Source organism: Giraffa tippelskirchi, chromosome 3, assembly GCF_054371585.1.
Source record: "Giraffa tippelskirchi isolate mGirTip1 chromosome 3, T2T-mGirTip1v1.2.pri, whole genome shotgun sequence".
In the NCBI taxonomy this organism is placed as follows: domain Eukaryota; kingdom Metazoa; phylum Chordata; class Mammalia; order Artiodactyla; family Giraffidae; genus Giraffa; species Giraffa tippelskirchi.
In genome coordinates this window covers 111,415,879-111,433,619 of record NC_137277.1, presented here as the reverse complement: position 1 = coordinate 111,433,619, position 17,741 = coordinate 111,415,879, and the positions used below count along the sequence as shown (strand labels likewise).

The window sequence follows — 17,741 nt, the reverse complement described above, 5'->3', positions numbered from 1 at the left end:
CTGTAGGGCTGGGTTCAATCTATGGTCAGAAAACTAAGAGCCTTTCCACAAGCTGTGAAGCAAGGCCAAAACCAAACAAACAAAAAATAAGAAACAACAACAACAAAGCACAAGTGTATTCAGGTTATTCTGAAAGCAAATATGATCATTTCAATAAATAACTGAATTTGATAAAATTATCTCATCCAAATCATGCTGAACTTAAGCTGCTACCTTTAATTTTAAATTAGTTTATTTATTTTAATTGGAGGCTAATTACTTTACAGGACTTCCCTGGTGGCTCAGAGGTTAAAGCGTCTGCCTCCGATGTGGGAGACCCAGGTTCGATTCCTGGGTTGGGAAGATATTGTAGTGGTTTTTGCCATGCTGCTGCTGCTGCTGCTAAGTCGCTTCAGTCGTGTCCGACTCTGTGCGACCCCATAGACGGCAGCCCACCAGGCTCCCCCGTCCCTGGGATTCTCCAGGCAAGAACACTGGAGTGGGTTGCCGTTTCCTTCTCCAGTGCATGAAAGGGAAAAGTGAAAGTGAAGTCACTCAGTCATGTCCGACTCTTCGCGACCCCATGGACTGCAGCCTACCAGGCTTCTCTGTCCATGGGATTTTCCAGGCAAGAGTACTGGAGTGGGTCGCCAGTGCCTTCATTGACATAAATCAGCCATGGGCGTACATGTGTCCGCCATCCTGAAATCCCCTCCCACCTCCCTCCCCATCCCATTCCTGAGTGTCGTCCCAGTGCACCGGCTCTGAGCACCCTGTCTCATGCATCGAACCTGAACTGGTGATCTATTTCACATATGATAATATACATATTTCAGTGCTACTCTCTCAAATCATCCCACTCTCGCCTCCTAAAAAATGTTTTATTCTGGAGAAATCAGTGCTAGACTTCTAATTAAGATATAACTCAGAAAATATGTGTATTTTGGAGGGAATAACAAAAGTACCCAAGTAAACTTCTGAAAACACATATTAGACAAATCTAATGTAAATATGTTGAAGCAAGTAAAAAATTCCAGAGTTAGAGTAGTAAAAACCTTAAATCTACAAACACAGGCAAGAAAACATTTATACCATGCTGTGTAAAAAGTACAAGTGTAACCATGAACTATGACTTAATGTAAATGGAGAAGAAATATACTATGGGTGTTGTTCCCCCAGCATAGCTACTGCTAACCCAGCTGACTTACAGCTTGGAAGGCAATAGTTTTGATCAAAATTTTCCCTAAGCAACAACCTATCATTTTAATGTGTCTGGATAGCTTTCTCAGTATATTACAAAATCATTTGAAAATATATGTTGAGCCTTATGGTTTTTACAGTAGCAAAATGTCAGGTACTTTTAAATAAGGAAGAGAAACAGTTGTTTATGTCTAGCTTATTGTTTTAATTGTCAGTAACTGCAGCATCAGGGTTCATTAAGCAATAGCTGGTTTTCTACAAATTCAGAGAAAATAATTTGAAGTTTCTGTAATCCTGTGTTTTGTTATACTGCATATTGGCTTCTACAAATAACTAAAAGATACAAGCTAAAAAAAATAAAAATCTAGGATAATGGTAAATGAAGCAATTTGTTTCACAGTTCACTTAGATGGTGGAAATTTATACCAGAATGCATTCTAGAAACTCATCAAAAATATGCATAACTGAGGTTGGTAATTTCATTGTGGCATATTTTCATTTTAATAGATTTTTATTAAATTCATAAAAGTTAATGGACTAAGGATTAAGTCATTATGAACTCTTTCCCAATTGTCTGTTATTAATAGCATCACAGTAGTGATGCCATTGTTAAATACTTTCATTCTAAATGTCTTCTTTCAGTCAATCATGATTTTTCATCTTAGAGTTCCTTCTCCAACAATTCTTCCAGATAATTGTGTTTCTTGTTTTTAGTCCCTAAGTTTTCGGAAATCTCAAAGCTTTGATGTTCATATTCTATAATGTATTTAAAGTATGCAGTGTAAATAATGCAAATATTGAAAGTATGTGTCCTTATAGATTAGAAAGATATTATTGGCCATACAGTAAGATTACTGATACACAGAATTAAGGGGAGCAAAAATGATCCTTTCTTTAAATGAGAACCTAACCTAATTCTATTCATGGATCTGTTTTGTTTAGGCTCTCTTCTTTACAAGTCAATGAACTAAAAATTTAAATTTAATTTAAGATAAAATTAAAAATTAAGTTTGTATTCAAGATGTTCTCCAGTTTTCACTTTATTAGTCATTCACAGCCACCTCACCATTATTTCCATCTACAACATGTTCTGGGGACACATATGGGTTGTTGATAGAATTTTTTTCCAGTGAAGCATCTTTATTTGTTAGCTCATCTGTTTAGGTCCAATTTGCCAGTGATTGAATCGGATAAATTAACTCCAACCATTTTATGACTCCTAGATTTTTTATTTTGATCCTTACTCTTGTGGAGATAATGCTTTCCTTTTAAAAAGCTTTAATTGAAATGAGATGGGTCCAGGAGAAAGTTCATTATTTTAAAGTGCTTTGTGGTTAGGTTATATACACCATCACTGCTACTTATGTCTAAACTACTGCACTTATTTGTCCATGAATAGAATTTTATGCTGAGTTTTATAGGACTAACTACTTTAATGGTTTAAATACAACTAACTATATATGTATTTGTAAAGTAAAATTGGATATAAGTGCTGTAACTCTAGAAGGCACACATTTGGAAGCCTAATATAGTTAGTTGGGAGACCTGATTTGGATGCCCACATATAATTTTCTTCCACTCCAAAAACTCAAAGAACAAGCCCTGATGTAACTTACTTACTTCTAGGATTTGAGAGTTCAAGTCCTCTTAGTAAGATGAACTTTGTCCTTCTGGGCAGAGGCATTATAATAGCATCTTTCATTATAGAAGCACATAACCCTTTGTGACATATCATTCATCAAATAGTAAAATAAGAACCCCATTTGTGGTATAATCTTAACTGTGCATATAGAGCTTTTGTATTAGTCTACAGTATGTCTTGAAGCTAAATTTGATTACTGTTCCTCTAGCAAGATGTTTAAACAAGTTGAATTATGTAAAGTTGTACTTATGGCTTAAATGGCACTCTTCTGTGTAATGTAAATAAAGTAACCACTGTAGTGTACAACTATATGCAAGTAAGAAAGAATAACATCAGGTTATTTGGTACCCAAAGTTTTAATGTATCTTTTTCTGGGAAATCCCCGATGCATTTAAAAATTTTTCATTGTCATATTAATAAGTATTATCTAAACCAAGCTTGCAGAGTTTAAACTGAAAAAAAGGACATGCACTTTTGTCCAAATATAGTTCAAATTTCTTTATCCCTTGACCTTTAAAGAAGCGTTTTAGATGCTAGAAAAAATTAGAAGTAGTATAGATGTTTGCTGCATATAAAATGCATAAGGAACTCGTTATGCTGAAAAGGTAGTTGATTAAAACATAGTAATAGTAGTTTACTCGCTAAGTCATGTCTGACTCTTGCAACCCCATGGAGCCTGCCAGGCTCCGCTGTCCATGAAATTCTCCAGGCAAGAATACTGGAGTGGGATTCCATTTCCTTCTCCAAGGCATCTTCCTGACCCAGGGATCAAACCCAGGTCTCCTGCATTGTAGGCAGATTCTTTACCAACTGAGCTGAAAAGGAAGCCCAGTTAAAACATAAATAGGTTTTAAAAAGAATGTATGCAGGTTCATGGATAATAGAGAAATGAAGGCTTCTTAACAGAAAGTTAGGGATGTTGAGGGTGATCAGATTATATGTACAAACTATGTCCTTCTATGGTCTGTCCCTAAAAATCTATTCTGGACCAATCAGTTCTAACATTTTATCCTTTTTCTTTATTTTTTCCATAAGAAAGGCCATTCAAAAATAATTGTTACACATAAACTTATAAAATTGAAATTGAAATTGAAATTATGGAAATCAGAAAAAAAAATTCTTTGGTTTTCTGCACTCTGTTACTTCTATTAGGAAATCAGAAAACTTTTCTAGATAACTAAGGCTAAAAACTGACAGATTACACAGTAATATTGGAAAATATCCACAATCATAATACGAGATTTTAATACACATGCATCAGTAGCTTTAGAAGAAACTGTCAGACAGTTTAAGAAAAGTCATTTTCATATATCAAGAATATATTCTATAAGGTAGAAATTACAGTAGTTGGAAGGATCCCCTGGAGGAAGGCATGGCAACCCACTCCAGTATTCTGACCTGGAGAATTCCCATGGACAGAGGAGCCTGGCAGGCTCTAGTCATGACTCATCACTAAGCAAAGTGTCGGACATGACTCATCAACTAAGCACAGCACAGAAACTTTAAACATTTGTCACAATAACTTGTTAAAGAGAAGGTTAAAGAGAAGCATGTTGTCAAATGAGGGAGAGGTTTATGATCATGGTGGCAATGGTTTAGTCGCTAAGTCCTGTCTGACTCTTGCGACACCATGGACTATAACCAGCTAGGCTCCTCTGTCCATGGGATTCTCCAGGCAAGAATGCTGGAGTAGGTTGCCACTTCTTTCTCCAGGGGATCTTGCCAACCCAGGAATAGAACGTGAGTCTGCTGCATTGCAGGCAGATTCTTTAGTGACTGAGCTGCGAGGGAAGCCCCTCATGATCTTAATCACATTTATTTATAAAACAATGCAGATACATGGTTTCTCAGAAATACAGGGGAAAAAAGTAACAAACTGAACCAAAAGTAAGTAGAATAAAGAAAGCAAATATTAGTATTTTAAAATAAACAAAAAGCAACTAATATAAATATAATTTTCTTTTGGAAAAGAAAGACAAAAGAATTATAAGTAGCAGGCAAAATATATTTTTTAAGCTTAAAGCAAACTTTACTTCAAAATTATTTTTTAAAAAGGCCATTATGTTGAACAAATTATTTAATTTAATATAAAATTATATATATAATATATAAAATTATATATATATATGGGCTTCCATATATATGGGCTTCCCTAGTAGCTCAGCCAGTAAAGAATTCACCTGCAATGCAGGAGACCTGGGTCGATCCCTGGGTTGGGAAGATCCCTTGGAAAAGGGAATGGTTACCCACTCCAGTATTTTTGCCTAGAGAATTCCATGACCAGAGGAGCCTGGTGGGCTACAGTCCATGGGGTCACAAAGAGTTGGACTTGACTGAGCAACTAACACACACACACACACACACACACACACACACACGGAGAGAGAGAGAGAGAGAATAAATTGGGGGGGGTGGATATAGTAGTCACCTTCTATTTTGTCCTCTCTATACACATTGTAGTCCAAGCTGGCATTGTTTCCAATAATTTTCTTCAGATCGTCTCTCATGTGTTTCATTCAAGTTCATGCCATTAGATCAAAGCCACACTGATAGATCCTTTTCAAATAATCCTCTATCTTTGGCTCTTGCTAAGACAGCTAAAGGACAATGCCCTTAACCTTTGTAGAAGTCATACTGTTACAGAGAATAACGAATTTGACTCCACATTGAATCTGTTCCTTTAGCTCTAACCTTTGTGCTCTGTTTCCTGTGCTTAGTCATACTGGCTCTGCATCATTGTAAAAGAATGTTGCCTGTAACCTGAAATATATGTGATAACCCATTCTCAAGGCTCTGTCCCACAAACATGACCTTTAAAAGTCTGGTAGAAAGTTGAATAACAGAAAATAATGTCTTGTTGAAGTATTATAAGAACATTGTGACCGATCCTACAAGGCCAACTGTAAGAACAAAGGGTTCTGGTACCAAGAAATCTGCAACAAGTAGCTAAACACCCCTCCCCCTTTAGAATAAAAACCGTGAATTCTACCTTGGGTAATGTGGACTTAGGGGACACTAGTCCACCATCTTCTCAGTCTTCCGGCTTTTTTAAGTTGACATTCCTTGCCCGAGCCTCTTATCCCTCCATTTGTTGGCCTGTCATGAAATGAGCAGTATGAGATTGGACTTGGTAACACTATGGCTGCTTGATTTGAGAGGATCTAGAAGGTACAGAGCCTGGTGAGCTGCCATTTATCGGGTCGCACAGAGTCAGACACAACTGAAGCGACTCAGCAGCAGCAGCAGCAGCAGGAGGTACAATCTTAATCTCTTGTAAGTGTCCTCTATGTGACTGAATATTCTTAACTTTTTCCTTTTTATGAGCTTTGAGTAGAAGATTGTGGAGTCACACTTTCAGCTTCTATACTCTACATAACTTAAGGAGAGAATTGCAACAAGTATTCCACTTCATCACAAGCATCCCTGCAACTCCAGATTTCAATAATATAATGTCACATCTTTCTGAGCTCTTGCTAACAACACCTTTAATATTTTGGTTTCTCAAAACAATTTCTTCAACTCAGTTTAGACTCTATCATGCTCTTCAAAATACTTCTATTCTTTATTCACTTATCAGTCGTAACACTATTCCACATACACAGATTTTTCTTTTACCAGAAGCGCCCTACTTTCAGATACCAATATCAATATTAGCTTTCTATTACTATACAATAATACAGTTACCACTCACTTAGTAACTTAAAAAATACAGTTATTCTCTGACAATCTCTGTGGGTCAGGAGTGAAGGCATAGAATAATAAGATTATTCAGTTCAGTTCAGTCACTCAGTTGTGTCTGACTCTTTGCATCCACATGGACCACAGCATGCCAGGCCTCCCTGTCCATCACCAACTCCCGAAGTTTACTCAAACTCATGTCCTTTGTGTCAGTGATGCCATCCAACCATCTCATGCTCTGTTGTCCCCTTCTCCTCCTGCCTTCAATCTTTCCCAGCATCAGTCTCTTTTCAAGTGAGTTGGTTCTTTGCATCAGATGGCCAAACTATTGGAGTTTCAGCTTTAGCATCAGTCCTTCCAATGAATATTGAGGACTGATTTCCTTAAGGATGGACTGGTTGGATCTACTTGCAGACCAAGGGAATCTCAACAGTCTTCTCAAACACCACAGTTCAAAAGCATCAATTCTTCAGTGCTCAGCTTTCTTTATAGTTCAACTCTCACATCCATACATGACTACTGGAAAAACCGTAGCTTTGACTAGATGGACCTTTGTTGGCAAAATAATGTCTCTGCGTTTTAATAAGGTGCCTAGGTTGGTCATAACTTTTCTTCCAAGGAGCAAGCATCTTTTAATTTCATGGCTGCAGTCACCATTTGCAGTGATTTTGGAGTCCACAAAAATAGTTTCTCACTATTTCCACTGTTTCCCCATCTATTTGCCATGAAGTGATAGGACCGGCGGAGAAGGCAATGGCACCCCACTCCGGTACTCTTGCCTGGAAAATCCCATGGATGGAGGAGCCTGGTGGGCTGCAGTCCATGGGGTCGCTAGGAGTTGGAGAGGATTGAGCGACTTCACTTTCACTTTTCAGTTTTCACTTTCATGCATTGGAGAAGGAAATGGCAACCCACTCCGGTGTTCTTGCCTGGAGAATCCCAGGGACGGGGGAGCCTGGTTGGCTGCCGTCTATGGGGTCGCGCAGAGTCGGACACGACTGAAGCGACTTAGCAGCAGCAGCAGCAGATAAGACTGGATGCCATGATCTTAGACTTTTGAATGTTGAGTTTTAAGCCAGCTTTTTCACTCTCCTTTTTCACTTTCATCAAGGGGCTCCTTAGTTCTTCTTCGCTTTCTTTCATAAGGCTGGTGTCATCTGTATATCTGAGGTTATTTATATTTCTCCCGGCAATCTTGATTCCATCATGTGTTTCCTCCAACCCAGCATTTCTCATGATGTACTCTGCATATAAATTAAATAAGCTAGGTGACAATATACAGCCTTGATGTACTCCTTTCCCTATATGGAACCAGTCTGTTGGCCCATGTTCAGTTCTAACTGTTCCTTCTTGACCTGCATACAGATGTCTCAGGAGGCAGGTCAGGTGGTCTGTTTTTCCCATCTCTTTAAGAATTTCCCACAGTTTGTTGTGATTCACACAGTCAGTGGCTTTGGCGTAGTCAATAAAGCAGAAATAGATGTTTTTCTGGAACTCTCTTGCTTTTTTGATGATCCAATAGATGTTGGCAATTTCATCATTGGTTCCAATGCCTTTTCTAAATACAGCTTGAACATCTGGAATTTCATTGTTCACGTATTATTGAAGCTTGGCTTGGAGAATTTTGAGCATTACTTTGCTAGCGTGTGAGAAGTAATGCTCAAAATTCTCCAAGCCAGGCTTCAGCAATACATGAACTGTGAACTTTCAGATGTTCAAGCTGGTTTTAGAAAAGGCAGAGGAACCAGAAATCAAATTGCCAACATCCATTGGATCATTGAACAAGAAAGAGAGTTTCTGAAAAACATCTATTTCTGCTTTTTTGTCTATGCCATAGCATTTGATTGTGTGGATCACAATAAACTGTGGAAAATTCTGAAGGAGGTGAAATACCGGACCACCTGACCTGCCTCTTGAGAAACATATATGCAGCTCAGGAAGCAACAGTTAGAACTGGACATGGAACAACTAACTGGTTCCAAATAGGGAAAGGAATACATCAAGGCTGTATATTGTCATCCTGCTTATTTAACTTATATGCATAGTACATCATGAGAAATGCTGGGCTGGAAGAAACACAAGCTGGAATCAGGATTGCCGGGAGAAATATCAATAACCTCAGATATACAGATGACATCACCCTATGGCAGAAAGTGAAGAGGAACTAAAGAACCTCTTGATGAAAGTGAGAGAGGAGAGTGAAAAAGGTGGCTTAATGCTCAACATTCAGAAAACTAAGATCATGACATCTAGTCCCATCACTCATGACATCTAGTCCCATCACTTCATGGAAAATAGATGGGAAAACAGTGGAAACAGTGGCTGACCTTATTTTTCTGGGCTCCAGAATCACTGCAGATGGTGACTGCAGCCATGAAATTAAAAGAAGCTTACTCCTTGGAAGGAAAGTTATGACCAACCTGTGTGTGTGTTAGTCGCTCAGTCGTGTCTGACTCTTTGGGACTCCATGGACTGTAGCCCACCCAGCTCCTCTGTCCATGGAATTCTCCAGGCAAGAATACTGGACTGGGTTGTCATTTCCTTCTCCAATGACCAACGTAGACAGCATATTATAAAGCAGAGACATTACTTTGTCCACAAAGGTCCGTCTAGTCAAGGCCATGGTTTTTCCAATAGTCAGGTATGGATGTGAGAGTTGGACTATAAAGAAAGCTGAGCACAGAAGAATTGATGCTTTTGAACTGTGGTGTTGGAGAAGACTCTTGAGAGTCCCTTGGATTGCAAGAAGATCCAAACAGTCCATCCTAAAGGAGATCAGTCCTGGGTGTTCATTGGAAGGACTGATGTTGAAGGTGAAACTCCAATACTTTGGCCACCTGATGCAAAGAGCTGACTCATTTGAAAGACCCTGATGCTGGGAAAGATTGAGGGCAGGAAGAGAAGGGGAGGACAGAGGGTGAGATGATTGGATGGCATCACCAACTCAGTGGACATGAGTTTAAGTAAACTCCAGGAGTTGGTGATGGACAGGGAGGCCTGGCGTGTTGCGGTTCATGGGGTCACAAAGAGTCAGACATGACTGAGTGACTGAACTGAACTGAACCGAGATGAGTGCAATTGTGCGATAGTTCGAACATTCTTTGGCATTCCGTTTCTTTGGGATTGGAATGAAAACTGACCTTTTCCAGTCCGGTGGCCACTCCTGAATTTTCCAAATGTGCTGGCATATTGAGTGCAGCCCTTTCACAGCATCATCTTTTAGGATTTGAAATAGCTCAGCTGGAATTCCATCACCTCCACTAGCTTTGTTCGCAGTGATGCTTCCTAAGGTCTACTTGACTTCACATTCCAGGATGTCTGGCTCTAGATGAATGATCACACCATAGTCATTATCTGGGTTGTGAGGATCCTTTTTGTACAATTCTTCCATGTATTCTTGCCACCTCTTCTTAATATCTTCTGCTTCTCTTAGGTCCATACCATTTCTGTCCTTTATTGAACCCATCTTTGCATGAAATGTTCCCTTGGAATCTCTAATTTTCTTGAAGAGATCTCTAGTCTTTCCTATTGTATTGTTTTCCTCTATTTCTTTGCATTGATCAGTGGGAGAGGCTTTCTTATCTCTCCTTGCTATTCTTTGGAACTCTGCATTCAAATGGATATATCTTTCCTTTTCTCCTTTGTCTTTGACTTCTCTTCTTTTCATAGCTGTTTGTAAGGCCTCCTCAGACAACTTTTTTGCCTTTTTACATTTCTACAAGATTATTGGTTTCAGGATTTCACAAGGCTGCATTTAAGGTCAAAGCTGGAATGTGTTCTTCGCTGGAGAAGAACAAATTGTTCAACTGAAGAAGAGTTAATTTGGAAGGACACTCAAGCTGTTGGCAGAATTCAGTTTTAGGTTATAATTCTGAGAACTTCAAGTTTTAGTCTATCAATCAGGAGACATCTCAGTTCTTAGAGGTTATCACAGTTCCCCGATACAAGGCCTTTTCTTAGTTTGAACCTGGTAGCTTGCTTCATCAGAGACAGCAAAAGTGTGAGAACAAAGAGTGTTATAGAACAAGAGTTCCCAATCCTTTTAGGAACCAGGTTGCATAGCCAGAGGCGAGCCAGCAAAGCTTCATCTGTTGCTCCTCATCACTCACCTTACCACCTTGTCCCTGGTCTGTGGAAAAACTGTCTTCCATGAAAGCAGTTCCTGGTACCAAAAAGCTGGGAGACCACTGCTCTGACTCTTAGGCACTTACAAGACAATGAGCATTTCATAAAGGACTCCTCTGCTACCTTCCACATCCATGACATACCAAATACAAATACCCTGTGTAGTTCATCAAGGGCCCATAAGCATCATTTCATTTTTCTTTGTATAATCACATTATTCCCTCATCCTATAAATCTGTTTGTGGTGGTTACAATTTTGCCCATAAATCCAAATTTCTTTTTCCCACATACATTATTTACTGAATGAATCAAGGGAACAATCTTTCAAATGAAAATGGGATTGGCTAGTCACAATTAGGTCATTAATACATCAGGAAAGTTACTGTTCTTCAAAACAATGAGAAAATAAATCTTTAAAGAGATTTACATTAATGTAGACCTGTTAATGAGCAAGTGTAGTGTAATTTCTCAAAACCTATGTGAGTTTGTCACTTAATAAAATTTACATAATAGTTTAAGGCCTGCATTTTTGTAATTATCATAGAAATCACTTATGGAAGCAAATGTCTTTCTTACTATTGACAGTTTTTGAGAGTTTTCTCTCAGTTTTAATAAAAATATTAACACATTTTCAGGGAATTAAAGTAGTTACAGTAATAAATTAAGTAAGGTATCAACTATAATTAGAATACCACCAAATTTCATTACTAAAGATTAATCTGATCCAAAGTCATCTTTACAGATTGCATAGAGGCATTTATTTATGAAATAGTTAAACAATGTGATATGAAAATCATAAATTTTAGCAAATCATTCTTATGGGGGAACATATTTTTTTGGAAATCAAAATTACATATAAATATAAGTTTATAGGTAAATCTACATGAGTTGAGTTTTTGTAAAAATATCAAAGGGTCTTTTATCTTTCAAGGTACAAATGCAAGTTGTAGTGCTCTTATTTGCCAAACATTTAAAATTGGTCAATTTTAGGAGGTAACTGCATTGAATTTTACTCAATGCAGAAAGTTAAATGCACATTACTAGTAAGAGCAAATTCAGAAGGGTGTGCATAACAAATGCAAGCAAATGCCACTAACAAACCAGAACACTGTTTTTGTGAATCTCTGCTGTGGCTTTTGAAAGGGTTACAGTGTCTGAGATAATGTTATAACACACATGGTGAAAGGACTTCCCAGGTGGCACTAGTGGTAAAGAACCCACCTGCCAATGCAGGAGACATAAAAGACCTGGGTTCGATCCCTGGGTTGGGAAGACTCCCTGGAGGAGGGCACAACAACCAATTCTGGTATTCTTGCCCCCATTAAAAGAAAAGCCTGGCAGGCCATAGTCCATAAGGTGTCAAAAAGTCAGACATGACAAGCAACTTAGCACACATGAACATGATGAATATCGTTTAATTTGTGATTTTATGTATTAACCTGAGGAGGCACATATCAGTCAACAAAATGCTTATATGGCACATAGGTCATATAAACAAAACCAAAAAATCTTTATTATATAGGTTGAGATGTTTAAATTATATCATTTTTGACATAAAAACTGTTTATGTAGTATCACTAAAATACTATAAATTACTGATTTAAAATGTGTTAGAATTAGAAAAACAACAGTTGTTTGTTTTACTTTTTATCAATTATGATTGGCCAACTGGTAGTCTGAATGAATCACTACATACATATATAATACACATATGTACACACACACACACACACACACATTTACTACACAATTTAAAAATGAACTGAAGCAAACAGGTAACTGGAATGCCAACAACCATTTTCTATAATTATGGTTAAGATATTGAACTCTGAAAACTTCTAATATTGAAGTTATTGCCATGTGACTGTTTTGGGGCTTTAGGTTGTGCTGGTTAATATGTATTAACTTGGCTGGGCAAAGGTACTTAGTTGTTTGGTCAAACACTAGCTAGGTAATGCTATGAAGGTATTTTTTAGATATGATTGACTTTGTCTTCAAGCAAGGAGATTAGCTGCAGTAATGCTGGTGGAAAACATCCAATCAATTGCAGATCTAAAGAGCAATAACCAAGGTTTCTCAGACAAGGAATTCTAATTCAAGACTGTAACACAGACATCCTTTTCTAAGTTTCCAGTGTGATGTCCTTACCTATAGATTAGGACTGAAATCTTAAGTGAATTTCCAGTCAGTCAGCTTACACCATGAATTTAGGACTTGCCAGTGCCACAATCACGCAAGCCAATTACTTAAAATCTTTCTCTCCTCCCCTCTTTTTTTCCCCTATATCCATGTATATCCCCTACTGTATATGTAATGGTATGTGTCATATATATATAATAGGTGAGTAGATATGTAGACATATCTGTTGTTGTTTAGTCACTAAGTTTTGTCCTACCCTTTTGCGACCCCATGGGCTATAGCCTGCCAAACTCCTTTGTCCATTGGATTTCTCAGGCAAGAATACTGGAGTGGGTTGCCATTTCCTTTTCCAGGGGATCTTCTTGACCAAGGGATCAAACCTGCATTTCCTGCACTGAGAGGTAGATTCTTCACTACTGAGCCACCAGAGAAGCCCATGTAGACATACAGACATAGGTAATATTATAATCTCCAACTATTTATATTTGCTTTAAGAATCTTGACTGATGCAGTGTTTACTGCCTTACCACTTACCATCTACATAACCTTGAGACATTTCTTTGGCATCTGAGTATTTGCTTTTTCATCTTTAAAATGAAGATATATTTTATTTTATTGTAGTAATAACACTTAGGAGATCTACCCTCTTAACAGTTATTCTAAGTTTTATAGGCACAATATTGAACAGGATATGATATCTCTAGCAGTTACTTGTCTTAACTGAAATTTTATACTTGTGCGTGTGTTCTCAGTTGCTTCAGTCATGTCCAACTCTTTGTGACCCCATGGACTATAGACCCCCAGGCTCCTATATCTGTGGGATTTTCCTGGCAAGAATACTGAAATGGGTTGCCATGCCCTTCTCCAGGGGATCTTTCTGACTCAGGGATCGAACCATTGTCTCTTCCATTTCCTACCTTGCCAGCAGATTCTTTACCACTAAGCCACCAGGGATGCCCAGGGTTTTTTTTTATACTTACTGAATAGTAAATCTCTATTTTCTCCTCACCCTAGTCTCTGAAAAACACAGTTTTATTTTTTGTTTCCACAACTTTGAATGTTTTAGACACCTCATATAAGTAGAATCATGCTGTATTTGTCCTGCAATGAGCTTACTTCCTTTAGCATGATGTCTACCATGTTCATGTATCTAGTCACAATGTCAGGATTTCCTCCTTTGTAAGATCAAATAATATTTCATCATATGTATCTAACAATACTTGTAAATTTGTGATGAGGGGTAAATGACATAAACAGTAAAAAGCACACCTTAAGAGTGGCTGTCACTGTGTAGGCGTTCCTACAAAGGTAACTGAGCCAAATCAAACAAACAAATTGAAAAACAAAACAAAAAAATCTTGTGTTTTGGTTAATCATGAATCTGGGATAAACCTACTAGGTAGGAGAAGAAGATCAGACCAGTGTATGTCACTACCTGTCATCTGTAGTAAAGTAGCAGCTTGACCACATCATTGGGAGCATCTGAGTTACCTGATTTTGCCACTCAATTCTGTTGGATGACCAAGCCAATTCATCTTGAAGAGTTTCATGTTTTTCACTGATAAATGGAAGAAATAAATGCTACAAATATTTATGAAGATCAAATGATACAGTATATCTGAATGCAATTTGTTTAGAGCATTTTACAAATATATAAAACACTACTCCATGAAAAGTACCAAGGTGTTCCATAAAAGCAAGGTTTATATAGGGATAATATCTTTTAAGTCACTCGAAGTGTCCAGGAAGAATAATATTTTATTAAAAAAGAAAAGCAACATTCAGTTTTGCTTATGCATCTTTTATTCAGTTTCAGTCCTTTGCTTCTAAGACTGAAAGATATTATTATGTGCTTACATATCATAACCCTTACTCAATAAAAGGCAGTGCCACATCAGATATTTTCAAAATAATTACTGCTTGAGTTCTGAGCTGGTCCAGGTTGCATGCTACTACGAAAAACATCTGAAAGATTACTGAGTGGAATTAATTTGTCTCCTAGTTACTTTGCAGGTGTTTTAACTCAAAAGTTTGGTCAACAATGTAAATATTCAAATTACCTATTTAAGATTTTTTTCATAGAATTATATAATAGTGTGCTCTCAAAACTTTAAAATATGTCCCTGTCTCTCTTTATAAAAATCAGACCCAAAACAAGGGCTTCTGAAACTGTTTCTAAAAACCTGTCAAAATAATAAAAGACATGAGAGCATTAAAAATACATTGAAGTAAAAATAACTCTGAAATGAGGGTGTCATTTCTTCTCTAATCATCTATTGCCATTAAATTGGAACATTGGTTGGATTTCAAATATAATAAGAGGTCTCTTAAATTCAACTGTCGTATTATGTTATCCTATGTGATTTTGTGAGATGTTACATTAGCAAAGAATGAGAAAGCAGTGAATATAATTCAGAGTAGTATAAACTAGGTAACGTGACTTGACAACTGAAATTTAAAAGGGAAAGTACTTACAGTAGTTTCATATCAGATATCCTCATCAAGTTATAAATCTAGCAGGGTGTTTAGTATGAAGGTTGGTAAGAAAATATTGCCAGGAAAGATTCAAATTGTGTTGAGTAGCTTTAAGATGCTTCTTGGTTTTAAATAAAATATTTATTTAAGTGTTAAAATGTAAAATATGTCAAAAAAAAAACACCCAAATTTAATTTTGACAATACTGTCTCTGAAGACTTGAAACCAAATCTTTATTCTAACACATTTCTTCCTGGAAAAGATAGTGTGATGAGATGTCTAGGTTTGAATAATAGGTATTTACATGGCAAAAGAACATCCGTAATTGAAGACCCTTTTTAAGGCTATGATATTATTTTATTTAAATCATCAATATTCTGGGCTTGGCTTACTTTACGAAGAGAAGATGCATTCTTTGCTGAAGCATAATTGCATTATCAGATATTAAGAAGAAGCCATAAACCACAAAATGGAAATTAGCCCTCCAATGGCCATTTTATGCTCTGAAGTAGATTTTACTTTAACATTTTTGTTGCCAACCACAACAGTAGCATGCTAAGATGAGAAACCCAGATTTTAACATCACTCCAACCTGAATAAAATTTAAATATATAAACACTAAATTGAATAATCAATAATAGATTTTTAGTCAGATAACCATCTCTTTGGCAGTAAATGGCATGTAGGCAAATTTATCTAAGCAAACTCCATCTTCATTAGTGTCACAGCTTTGCAGAATCTTTTAGAAGCAGGAAGATATGTTCATGTTTTCCATCGCTCGATTGTTTTTCAGTCACCGTTAAAAATTTGCAACAACACTACCACTTTCTCTTTAGTGCCTATTCAGATTTGCAAATGGAATTTATTGCAAGCGATTCCATTTTACAGATTAAATTAATGTTATTATAAAGAGCTTTAAAACTCAAAGATATTTATGAGTCATTCTGAGAAAGGAGCTGTGCTCAGTTGTAATAATTAATAATAAGTCCCCCAAATCTTAACAGAAGAAATTGCCACCCTGTGCATATTTTGCGCACAAAACAGATAAATGTAATTCTAAAAGAGGAATCAAAGAAGCATTGTGCCATGAATGCATCAGTTGGGTTAGCATGTTATTTGTGGCTTGAGTAGTTTTGCTTTCAAAGTCGGTTGACCTGTACATGGATAAAGTTGAAAGTATTGCAAACTAAGCATATGAGTATTTTAGCATATATATATATATATGTGGTAGATCATTGTAATAATATTCCCAATTAATTTCACCTCTTCAAAACTGGATATTACTAGATGCTGTTCCTGCCATCAATAGGTGAAATCTGTTTGTCCATTCTCCTATATATGGGCCAGCCATATAACCTGCATTGGCAGATGTGACTCTTAGTCTTCAGGTGAATGCACACAGGTGCAGGAGCCCAGCTGAGATGAGGTAAAGAAACACCTAGCTAACCTACACAATTGTGAGAAATCATAAATCACTGTTGTTTAAGCCACTGAACTTGGAGGGATATGTTTTTCAGGAATAAATAAATCCAACAGTATCAAAACTAAATCACCTAAGCTTAACACTGGAATTTTGCGACTAGTTTAACTTTTAAAATGACAATATATTTATTATTTCTTGAATATGCTAAGTGTAGAAAATATTTCTGACTATTTCATATAAAATAATGTCCTAGCATAATGTTGTTGAGTTATACTTGGAGTTTCACAGCTGAAGGTGAAGTTGGCATCCCTGTTGCATTAATCAACTTTCTTGGACATGTTGAGAGGATACAATTGCCTTTAACCAATAAGAGCAAGCATTGCATGTTGATAAGAAAAAAAAAATCAGGGACTTCCCTGGTGGTCCAGTGGCTGAGACTCCAAGCTCCCAATGCAAGTGGCCTGGGTTCAGTCCTCGGTAAGGAAACTATTAGTAGATTGCACATGCCGCAACTAAGTTCCCATGCCGCAAATGAAGATCCTTCATGCTGCGACTAAAACCTGGTGCAGCCAAATAAATTAATTTAAAAAAGAAAGAAAAAATAGCCAGGTTACTTAGGTTTGAAGGAAGTGAGCATACTTTAAAGGTATTCTAATATTAATAGTTGAAATGACTAATGATAAAGTGGAAAGAAAGGGAAGACGGGGCATTGACAGCCTGCTACACATAAGGTAGAGGAGATAGAGGAGGTGGATGAAGTTGATACAGTCTAAATCTCTGGTGACAGCAGGATACACACAGATGTTCAAAATTGCAAGGGCTGGAATTTGTCTTACTGGCTTCTAAATAAATCTGTGGTGTCCTTTTGCTCACATTTGAATATAAAAGTTTGAGAGAAGGAGTAAACAAAAAAAAGTTAATTAACAGAGAAAACAGGATTTTCTTGATGGTCCAGTGATTAGGACTCCTGGCTTCCACTGTAGGGGCATAGGTTCGATCCCTGGTCTGCAAACTAAAGATCCCTCAGTCTGTGTGCTGTGCTTAGTCGCTCAGTCGTGTCCAACTCTTTGTGACTCCCAT

General features: G+C 37.2%; 1 non-coding gene across 1 annotated transcript; it reads left to right on the top strand.

The window, feature by feature from the left end:
• The first annotated feature begins 270 nt into the window (after nucleotides 1–270).
• TRNAR-CCG (transfer RNA arginine (anticodon CCG)) lies at nucleotides 271–342 on the top strand. The gene has a single exon. It is a non-coding gene; the product is annotated as a tRNA-Arg (tRNA).
• The last annotated feature ends 17,399 nt before the right edge of the window (nucleotides 343–17,741 follow it).